This window comes from Anopheles bellator, chromosome 2 (assembly GCF_943735745.2).
Source record: "Anopheles bellator chromosome 2, idAnoBellAS_SP24_06.2, whole genome shotgun sequence".
NCBI lineage: Eukaryota > Metazoa > Arthropoda > Insecta > Diptera > Culicidae > Anopheles > Anopheles bellator.
In genome coordinates, this window is record NC_071286.1 from 75,765,236 (window position 1) to 75,777,360 (window position 12,125).

Here is a 12,125-nt window from a genome sequence, read left to right on the forward strand (position 1 = left end):
TGATGTCTTGATTCGATTTCCCGTGCGGCGTGGTTATTGGATGAAATAAAAATTCCTTCCCAGGCCCCAATCCGCGGACAAAAGATCGCGCCCGAATTCTCGAGCTTCCTGTTGGGGTTTTCTTTTTCCGACCGACCGAACGGTGATGGAAAACCATCGATCGCCCTCGCTTAAATGGGCTGGCCTCGTCCGATACGCGTTCGACTTAATTGAAAACACCGGTGGCCTCAAGTTGTGTGCGTGTCGAAGAAAAACCGGGAAACCGGTTGTCTCAAACTATCTGTGCCTCCGTGGCGGAAATCGGACTTTCTCGGGACTCCGGGGTTTTCCGCTTTTCTTTCGCGATTGTCTGTGCTCTCCGGGCCGTGGAAGACTTGTGGCCCCCGGTGGCCCGTCTTTCAAAATAAACTTTGCCGGGGACACTTTCTTCCGCATTGTTAACATTCTACTGGGCCGAGGAAGTTTGAACAGCAACACGGCCACCACCGAGATGGTGGAATCGTTTTCCACTCTAAACGCCGTGTCCGAACGCTGGATGAAGCGGGCAGATAAACGCCGGGATTCAGATACCAGAAGTTACACAACGACGACGCATTATGGCTTCCTAATTGCCGGCAATTTTTGCTCCTTGTTTTTCTTTGCTGAACTTTGAAAAGATTGGGAATGAGGATCCGATTTTCCGGGGAAGCGTTTCTTGAAAAGCAGGTTTCCGGGCTGCTAATTGGATTGGCCAGTGAAGTATCATGAAGGGCAAGTTATGTCGAGCGATGGCAGCATACAGCACACTTTACTCTAACAACATTAGCCGCTCGATGTTTCGTTTTGATGCTCGCTCTGTCGGCCAGTTTGTGTAGCCAATGTAGATGTTTTATGATGCCCATTTGGTGCTTATTAACTGGCACCACCGGCATCATCCTTCACGTGGCTCAACGGGCGCGCTGGCATTCGAGGAAACGGCCAACGAAGGATCTGGTAAAATATTATCCTGGAGGCTCGCCCGTCTGCGCCACTAAAACGTGGCGGACGTGCTGCTGCAACATCGCCTTGTTTTGTGCTGATGGCCACTAAGGGCGCAAACTGCGGAAGTGGTGGCGCCCAATAAAATGATCCTTTCCATCATTCCATTCACGGAATGTCTGTTTGAGCGAACACTACTGTCCATTTTGCCGAATCATTTACTTTTGCAACGACTTAAGCACATTCAGGACTTTAATGAGGGAGTTTACTGCAAAATGCCTTTATTCGTCGTTACATTCAGCGTTTTACTGGTCGAGTGAACATTTTTTTTCGATTCCTTTTTCATTTCAAGCCAATCTTTTAATCGGTTTTAAATCCCAAACGGTTCAAGGCAACCCCTGAATCTTGGTGTTGGTGCAATTCGTTCCATTATTTACTCTACCTCCGAACTTTAACGTCTCCGATGCGGTCGCTCGGTCCCTCGGTTCCATCGCCACATACTGTAACTAACAGTTTGAATTGGGTAGTGGATTCCGTTTCAATTGTAACTGCAGTTACGCGATCTGCCGGTTCGCCCGCCACAACAACCGTGGAGAGTACCTTGAATTAGTGCCACGGTTGTTTCGCCGGGCACGAAACTCGAGCATAAGTTATTCATACTCTACACCACCCAGTCTCTCGGGTGGGCGAGACTCACCTTTGCAGCGACGTCTGACGACCTGTTGTGTCTACCGAAGAGCACGTACCCGTTTCAGTTTATTTTTCTGCCACCGGCCATAAAGTTCACGAATCATCCGACCGGAGAGACAGAGAGCGAGAGATACTCATGCATCGTAACGGCCGTGGTGCAAGGTGTCAGCAGCCAGGAAGGTGTGTTGCATTTCACAAGACAAGAGGCCGGAATTTTTTCGGTGCACCACGGCAACGGTTTGGGCGAGCGACGACGACGACGACTCCTGGGTCCGATGATTCTAAATTTACGAAACCTCCCTGCCGTTGGCCGCGGTGGCGGATGCGGATTGTTCTTTTTTCTCTTTTTGGGTGTCCCGACAGCTGAATGGACGACGGGTTTATAGTGTGCCCAACATAAAGCCAACGGATGCAACAACGGATCACGGGCTTGCAGTGAGTTCTGCCGCAATCCGAGATGGCTGACATGAGATCTGTGTGTCTCCTGGGGTGATGCTTACCGTTAGGTGGCCACTTGGTTTTGTTACCCAAGACTTGGTTCGATCCGGATGTTGCATAGCGTACCCCTTTTGGGGTTGAAACATAAATCCTCACGTCTGTATATTATCTGAGAGTGTCTTCTGGCGTCTGTTGCAGGTGCCAATGGAGAGATTAAAGGGAGGCAAATACACTAGGATCTATGCGAGGATGCGGTCTTGCAAACCGTGGATTGGGGCCAGCCCGTGTGTGGTGCATTGCGACGGATTCTTATCGAACGCGTCGCAGCTTCCCTGCCGCAGATCAAAAGGCGGTCAGACCACGGACCACTGCGTTGGAGTTCGGATTGACTCATCAGTTCTATTTTAAATGACGCGCACGCGCTGCTTGGCTAGGGACCGTTTTCGAGTGCGCAACAGAGATTCGTCTGTCGTCTTTTGAAGATCGCGATCTTTCTGTCTCAAGACGGGTGACTTCTCATTATTCTGGGTTTGCTAGCGAGCGGCCAGCAGCGGCATCGATTTAACATAAAATTGGGGGCCTCCTTCAAGCTTCTGGTGGAAGTGGAATAAATTTGTGTCGCGAATTTGTATTCCCCCTGGCGGTCGACCGGCTGGCTGGATGGCTGGCCACGGGGAGATCCCTTTGAATTGCCGATTCTTTTCCGTAGTGCGCTACTTGGTTTTTATGCTCTGCTCGACAAAAAGCCTGCCACGAGGACGGTCGCTATGCTGCCGTCTAGACACTTCGGCAATCATTGAGGCTTTATTGGGCGTGGGATTCGTAGCTTAGAAGCGAGAGGTTGCTGTCTGTTGCTCTTTTGATAAAAGCAGATATTTGGCCAGGACGATAATGTATCGGATCGTTTACCATCCGTCCGGAAGCATATAGAATCGTGTGTCTGTAGATTTAGGACATTTTTGGCAGCATCGAATCAAGCTTTCTTTGGAGGGCAATGTTGCGCTGCGTGAGAAAAAGTCGAATAGAAATAGAAGAAGGACCTAGGGACCGCATTGTATTCTATTTAAGTATCATCTTTCGAAGTGGAATTACGTAGGAATTCGATGGGCGTGTGGTCAGTTTCTATTCAGCCAAAGGAACGTCATTTATGGTGGGTACAAAGTTATAGCTATCAGTTCAATCGATTCAAGTTCGCCGGACTTGTTTTTAGTCAAATTAGAACCGAATTTACGGCCTCATAAAATTCGGATTTATGATCAGCTCAGGGTGTAGAGGTTGTGCCTTGCCAAATACTTAAAAGACCGCAAATCTAGTTGATACTAGACGGATCGGAGAGCGCACCATAAGCATAAAACTTTACGGTACTTAAACCAAGAAGGTACGATCGCCGACGATAATCCCATTTTCTAGAGATAACCCTTGCGGCGAGTCGCAAAATCTAGAACCCTAGGGTTTAGTGTTTCGAAAGCATTTAAAGTTCGGTGCGCGATCAAATCGATAACTAACGGTGGGAAGGCAATCGAAAAGAAATCACCGAAGAAACTCACTTTCCGCGAATAATTACGCCGTCGGAGTTGGAAAATCCAATTTTCGATTTTATTTCGATTCGCGCAGCGTTTGTGTTGGGCTGCGTTGGTGCGTTTAGTTTCTTGGCCTCTTCACCCCTTTTTTTCGATTTCATCCAATGTTCATTCACGGTCCGTTTCGTTTCGGGTTCAGCTCGATGGGAAAGGATGGCATGATGATGTGGCCGTCGGTCTGCAGAAGAAGCCGGCGTTCTGTTGATTGCGATACGACGCTTTGGGCCGCACCTTCGTGTGCCGGTATCGGCGAAGTTTAATGTTCTGCCGGCCGGGTGTCTCTGGCGCATCATCGCAGACCGAATGTGGGCCCAATAAAGTTACGCGTCCCATGTGAGAGATCGTTCCAAATGGCACTAGGGAAGTCTAGGGGTTATACTTCTTCGCCCGCGCCAGGTACGAACTCGTTCACCGGCATCGACGGATGATGATGATGCTTACGATGATGGTAATGATGATGGAATTTATGAACCGCATCATTATTATTGTTTTATAAAAATTCGATGGCGGCCATCGATCCGCTAAGGAAGAAGCAGTGTAGGCAGTGGCGCTACTCGGTGAGCTCTCCAAAACCCACAACCCCGAGAACATGCATCGGATCGGAGCACATCCGGAAAGGCCAATGGCCGGCGGCGGCGGGTTCTAGCACACCGCGGCCCCAATGCCTTCGAGAAATTGCTATTCGACGTCGGAGCCAGAAGTTGGATAATTTGAACCAACGACCAACTTACTCACGTGTGCAGCCACGGTCTGGCTGCTGCTGCCCGGGAAAGCATTGAACCTGCCGGCGTCCGGCGGCTCGACGTGTTCTTGGTCGTCGTCTTCGTGTGCTTAGAAGAGTGGCATCACTTTTCGGTGCGCTGTCCAATTTCTTCGCTCTCCAATCGAGGGTCGTAATTTAATTCGAGTTTCAATTTGCTTCGCGGTTCTCGTGTGGTTGCCACGTGGTCAGACAGTAAAGGTGTGACCAATGTTTTTGCCCACGAAATTACGCAGTCGGACTGTGTCGGAGTCGGAATTCGTTTGATTTATGTTATGAAAATCGTTGTTAAAGAGTGAAAGAAGAGGTTCTCATTTGAGCATTGCGTTTCGATGGGTAACGAAACCGCAGCAATGACGAGCAGAAACAGTCAACCGATAAATCATTTCACGAGTTGACGTTGAGCTATCGACAGCTATGTAAATGAGTGCCTCCAACAGCCATCATTACCTGTAGGAGTATCGGAGTGCAAGGAAGCGAAAATTCTAAAATAATTTCCTTCTCCGGGTCATCATTCTAGCGCCCCCCCCCCATTCTAGGTGGGGTGTGGTTTCCGTGGAAAGTCATTCGATTCCGCGGCCAGCAAGTTTCCCTTCAGGGAAGCCCGTTTAGGGACGAGTAAAGCAGAGCGCAGACCAGTAAGTGATTAGTGTGTCCGGTGTGTCCGGTAGTTGTAGGAAGAAATGCTCCCGCGGCAGCAAGCATATTAATCACGCTTCTATCGCACACCTTTCCGTGGCCTAAGAAAACACGCGACCGATGGTTGGAAGTAATTTGTTAATTGAAATTAAAAAAATACCGTCACAAAGAAGGAGACTTTTTCTGGCCCCATTATAGCAACAGGAAGTAGCGCAGACCACCCGATGGGCCACATTTGTCGAAGGGGTGTGAATTAAAACACACTAATACCAGTAATGCGGCGTTTTTTTATGGTAAATATCCCCCGGGAACATATGGGCGCAGCTCTAGGAATTGATGAACGGCAATAGATTAATGAAAAAATGGCGGCATCCGTCTTTGTATGTTTTTTTGCCCTCTGCTAATAACCATTTTCGTATCGGAAAAAACCTTTGAAGTTTCCTATTCATGGGAAAGTACGCCAAACAGCAGGTTTGTCTCATTTTTGATGCCAATCCATGGCGCGATGCACAGAGCAAATCGATCGAAAGTAAAAGACCAAAAGGGAAAATTGCGCAACCGAGTTAATAATCGTCACGTCCGAAATTAGTAAAGTTTGCCAAATGTTTCACTTTTTTCCTCTTTTTGCTCATTATCTATTGTGCCCCCTCCATCGTGTTAAAAAGAAAGTGCAGCGAGGTGACTTTGCGGCTTATAAACTATCACCCGACTTACTTATGGATGTATTCCATCATCTTTTGTTTTTCAAATCGGAATGCTGCCGCAGATGGTACGCGTTTCCGTTTCCGCAAAAACCAGATCACAAAACATTCGCCAACATTCGGTTTCTCGCGCAAAACTCCTTCCTTCTGCTTTGGTGCACTTGGGCCCATTGGATCGACCTCGAGCCAGACACGAACGGTGATCAATCTTGTTTCCGTTTCGCGCCTTGAACCGCTTTTCCAAACTTTCGCATATCGAAAGTGACAATTTTCTTCGCGGCATCGACTGTCACCAAAATGAAATCGGCGGCGATGACAGACGGGCGAAAAATTAATCTCCAGCTCCAAAGTCCAGCTGGTGGACATCATTATGGTTCATACTTTTGCCATTACGGCAGCCGGTTGGTCGGTTATTATGCGACCTGCGAAAACTCCCGATTCGGAGCGCGGTTTTGGCCGAATCGCCGGTTGATTTGAAATTCAGATTAGAAAAACGGTCACCGAGAGAGGGAGAGGTTTTATTGGACAGCGATCCGTGGTTGAACACTCCCCAGCGTCCAGCGTGTCGTGTGATGAGAATGCATCGGAAAAATGCTACACGAACCCCGAGCGGCGGGCGACCTACAAACGGGGCGGCCCGAGCATAGAATAATACATAATTTGAATTACAGCGCAGCAGCGAGCCACGCTTTGTTGAGCAGATGGCGACATGGCGACAGTATGGCCGATGGCCACACATATTCATAAGCGACATTCCACATCCAACCACTGAGAGTGCGTAACCGCAGTGAGGGCCGCTCTCGGCGCAGGCTCTCTGGATCTGAATCGCCGTCTCACGTTCGTCGCTTGCCGGTTGGCATTTCTCGTTCGCACGATTAAGCTATTCAAAGCCCCCAATCGAAGTCCAAAAAAGGAAGAAATTCCTCCGACGACGACAGGCTGCCATATGGCTCCGCGCGCTGCGCACGATCAACGCGAAACATCCTTCAAGCTGCGGCCTTCGCGATCGAGATTTCGTAATCTCCGGTTGTGGGGAGTGCGTTTACCGAAATCATTAAGTGATTATTATACAAATAAATATGTTTGCTCTAGCCTATTGATCGGTGGCTGCGGGGAGCGACCTTGTCGTCGCTGTGACCATTGGCGGAACTGGTAATCCGTTCGGGTGAGATCGCGACGAAGATCGATCGGGTTCGGGGTGACAACCGCGGGGCGACACCTTGAACGCGGCCGGTTCCCCTCATCTAATCAGTGGTGACATTAGCAATCCGCCCTTCAGGCCCGCCATTGTTGTTGGTGATCCTCGTGATGCGATCACGTGAGGGTAAACTCTTGCGTGCGTGCGCCACTCTTGTGCCTTTCGTTTTGATCGACGCCGGAGCTCACTCTTGTCACTGCGTGTGGGTCTCGTGACACACTTTTTGCTCTCTCCCTGCCAAATGCTAATGCGCGGCTCGGTGTCTGCTCCGGTTGTGATGGGCGCCAAGGCAGCCAAGGCAATAAGTTTTACGACGCTAGCCAATCTCCAAGCCTAGCCTCCGTTCCCGTTTAATCTCGCATTTTATCGCTGGCTTTACTTAGCGCTTCCCGAACGGTCCACAGCTACCAATGATTGGGTCTCTGTGTTGGTCCCTTCCGATACGTCCTTCAGACGCGACGGGAAGGAATTGCGCTGGCGGTGCGCACTGAATAGTTCCACTGCAACATTGCAACAACGCGTACGCCCTGGCCAAGTGTACAAATCGCGAATGGTGCAACCGGACGGGGCCATAAATATGCATTCATCGAATCCACCCGAGACGCGGCTTGGAAATGGAATTGAAATAAATTCTTTGGGTTCGGCCATCCTGTTTTGGGTCCGGCGATTTGATTGAATGCATTTTTATGTTTCAGAATGCATTAAGGCTGGCATATGGCTCGGGATATCGTCGCCCGTCGGCTGCGCAACGCAATTAATTTATAACGCAACGCGCTGGGTCTCTCACGACGACAGGCGGGTTGTTTCCGGACCATGGCGCGGGTTCGTGTTGCAAAACGCGCCCCACCGTTCATTGTAACTCGCACTGTTGTTTTGTAGAAATATTAAAATGCACAGGAAAACCCCAAGATAGACGTTTCTCACCTAGCCGCCGCGTGCCGCCGTCGGGCATCACGTTTCCGTGCATCGCGCGGGATCAAGTTTTTTTTTGTTTCGTCGGAACGGCAAATGAAAGGTGCCGAAATATTAGACGCACGCCTTCCCCGAACTGCGCTGGGGCCGTGTGATAACCACCGGTGCACCACCAACACCGCCCGCCGCTCTCACGAATGCGCACGGGGCATCCATTTCACGAAACGCTTCAAATGCGCTACCGTGAGAAGGGTCAACATTCGCCCACTAAGTAGCAACAAGAGCGTGACGTGCTGATTTACTAGTTTGCTAGCGTTGGTCGTTAAATGTCACAGGATCGGCCACTTTTTCGAACGTCAATCATAAAGTGTTGGTGTTAAATGTTCATAAAGTGAATTCAATTAAACAAATTTCTAGTTTTGCTCACAGTATGTTCGATAAATAACGTGGCTGCCTCCACAACTTCAATAAAACACAAATAAATAGTTTCGATTTAAGTCAATACAACGTTTGCAACGGTCAATTAATTTTTCCATTGATTTTTGCAAGTCAGGAAAATTCGCAAGCGTTACTTACAGTTGCTGGAATGATCCTTTCGTGGCCAATTTTAGCTTAGGAAATAGTCACATGGAGACAGATCAAGCGAATACGTTGGGAGGCAAAGAAACTAATTGATTGTTTATTCAAGAACTCCTAAACGGCGACGGTCTTGAGGGTTAACGAGATATCCACCGTGTATTCAGGTCGTACTTGTAAAATTCTTAACCATAACCGTTTCAGTACTACCAAATATTGTTCCACCTTGTGGAAAGAATTCCACGTTGATTGAACCCTTCGTATCATAAAAAGTGATTTACACTGTCTTTATTCTTTTGACTTTTGACTTTGAATTAATTTGAGACCACATAAAAACTCTTGCCCAACTCATTAACTCATCACCATAAAGTTGTTGTAACAAATTATAGGTCTCAGCATACGTTTTACCTAGTTTAAAGTAATTGAAATTGGCATTAAATTGGATGCGTTTCAAAGAGAACGATCGTATGTATCGTACGTAAAATCTCGTTGTGGATCGAACATACCATTGTAATTTACCTCTCAAACCAAATTTTACACTTAGCCTGACTTCTTTGCATCTCACTGGTCTCACTTGAACCTCATCTGATCTGGTATGGTAGACTTTTCGAAACAACTAACGAAAGTAACAACGGCCACAGAACTGCGGTCTGTGGTTGGCTGGTTAGCTGGTCTTGTCGGAAGTGATCCCAAGCTGGAAACGTAATCTTTCAGGAAGTGCGAACCCCTTTCGATAGAAGTAATTGACTTTGGTAATAAATCTGCCACAAGAAACCTTCGTTGGCTGGCGATCTCGATGTCAGCCAGACACGGAAACGAACCGGTGTCGATATCATTCCATTGCTTGTGCTCTTTGAAACTCCGGCCCAGCTTGGACGAGCCGCGATTCCGAAACTCGATCGAAAACTTCGCGTTTAACTGGAATGCTGCATCTCTATCGGTACGGGAAGCTTGTAGGGGGCCAACCTGTGTGGTGAAGTGCGGGCCGGACTTGTTGTTGGCTTCACAAATGTCGATCAAATGGCGCTTCTACACACTTGCGGTGGACTCCCGCTTAGGTTCGTATCTATTTCACGGATTTGTTCGCCACTTTCACTTTCGGAAACTTCCGGCAGGTCCCGCTGGATGATGGCCCAGAAGTTCACGTAACCGTCAGCCGTCCCGCAGGTACACTACTTCTTAATCAACCGTGTTGTGTCCGTTGCCGTCGCAATGGCCCTCGGGCGGCACCTTCTCGGCCCACCAGAAGTCGACGGAAGGGTTCCTCGCTACTTTCTCATTGGGTTGGCCTCGTCCCGCGGGAGACACTTGCCGGGGTTGCTCTGGATTTCTGTCTGGCGCTGGACACCTTTGTATGCAAATGGGACGACTTTCTCGTCGTCGGACCTCCAACTGCACATGCAACAGACTCTGCCCTTTTTACTGCTACTCCATTAGTGGTGTCTGAGGGACCGTTCGTCCGCCCGCCGATGCATTAGCAAACAATCAACCACATAACGATTAGCGGCACCACCTGAGTGACTCATCAAGACCCCTCCGGTAGACCACCGCGGGGTTGTAAGTCACGACTAGGGAAAATTTGTGGACCACTCTTTTGGCACCTTTCATTGCCTGGTGCCAAAAGCAGTGCGACTCCCGCGGAGGGGTTAGTTAATAAGTTTACTGTTTCCCTCTTGCTTCCGGTGCCACCATGGCGTGATGGTGGCTGTCAATCGCGTGGAGGATGCCCGATCTTCCCGGTCAATTCTTTGACGGTTTCGTTTTTTTTTGAGCTTCCGAGATGCCGAGCTTCGCCGAGATGCCTTTGTTGAGGATCATCGATCCATGAGCGAGAAAGTTGCAAACTACGGCGGTCGGCGGAGTTGGCCATTATGTTGCCACTTCCACCCGTTACTGGCTCGACAGCAACAGCGGGCAGATGAGCAGCCATTTTGGAGTGTAAACTCTTTGGAATTATTACGCGGCTCGGGCCCGTTCCCGTCGAAGCCCGCAAATTTGTGCAATAAAGCCACGGGTCGTGATCTTTACAGAAAGCTGAATGGAAAGCTCCTCTATAATAGGACGCCCATTGAGAGACGTGATTGTGTAATGCTCTGCCGTGGGTCTCTAACTCGCTCCTCAGTGAAATATGACATAATGTGTTCCGGGCGGAATGTGAATTTTGCATCCGCAATGCGCTACATTCGGATGGCGAAACGTCGGTCGGGTTCTTACCAGGTTCTTGCCGTCAGTGGCCGGTCGCAAAGAAACTCCATAAAACTTGTGTTTTCTTATCCTGAACTTCCTTCTTGGCTTCCACTTCTCGGCCCTAGGCCCCTCTGGTGGCTAGGTGAGCCACCGGATAAAATATGATAATTGCATTACGCCGTCCATTGCTCACGGGTGCAGCCAAGCGTGTTCCATCATCGGTTTCTCTCGGCCCGACGGCCCATGTTCTTAATGAACAGTGTTCGCACAATGGGCATGATTTGTGGGAGCCGCACCCTCGAGAACACACGGGGGTTGTGAGGGGCCAGTGTTCCCGATGATAAATTGGTCCAATAGAGGAGCTTCACGTTCTAGAGGCGGCTCCCCGAACGCTCCCTGATCCGCCAATGATTCACAGACGAGATCAACCGATGTCTGTCGGGTCTTGGAAAAAAACAACATTTACTCATTTACCCGACGTGCTTGTTAGAATTTTTATTATTTCAAGAGCGTTACCCCAACACCCTTTTCGCAAAATCAATAAACTTGTCAAAAGGTTGTGTGGCCGACTGCCGCCTCGTCAGTAATTGACCCGCGGGTGAACAGACGAATCGCGTCCGCCAGCAGATGCATTATCCCATTAGTCCCTCCGTGCCGTATAAGTGCAGCGCGCGCGCCATATTTGAAACATGGATTCGAGCTTTATTTGGCCAACGATCAGCACCGCCGACAGATCCTCAGATCCGTCTCAGAACTCTCGGGACCCCTTCTAGTCGCGCCGCACAAAGGACAATAAATGTTTACACATTTTCCTTCGACCGGGCTCGAGGTGGTTCGCGATCAGTCTTCAAGTTGATTGATTTGTTTGCTTGCGGCAGCGTGCGCCGGACTCGATGCGATTAAGACGATGTGCCCCATTTCGGACGTAGATGACTGCAATGCTGCACCTCTCGGTGCCGGTCTCGGGTACGCATGATGATGCTAGGCGATAGTGCTGTGTTTAGCAATACTCTGTGACGTTTGTTTGCCAATATATTTCATGGCGGAACTCCCGTTTGTTCTTCTTCCGCCTGTCGCAATGTTTTTGCTAGCTCTCCCGTGCGACCAGTGAGTAATTTACAACCGGAGCGTCATTTACGACCTGTTTGCAAATTTTAAATGATGGTGTTTGTGAATACTGGATTATTAGTTACTGTTTAAAGTGTTACTCATTTCCGCTTGGTTGGTTTACTGTAGATGGCTTTTTTATGGCGCTTTACAACAGGAGTTGATACTACATAAAGCGTCGATTGTGCGGAGAGGCCTCTTATCAGCGAGTATAGGCGAAAAGAAGAATGATATGAAGGCCGTATGTTATGTGGCTACCAATCGGTAAACAATTCAACGTTAGAACTATGGTGCTAATGCTAATGCTAGTCAAATTTACCAACCAGAGTTTGGTTAACGTTGTTTTAGATCTGTAAAATGAAATGTAACCCATTTTTAAG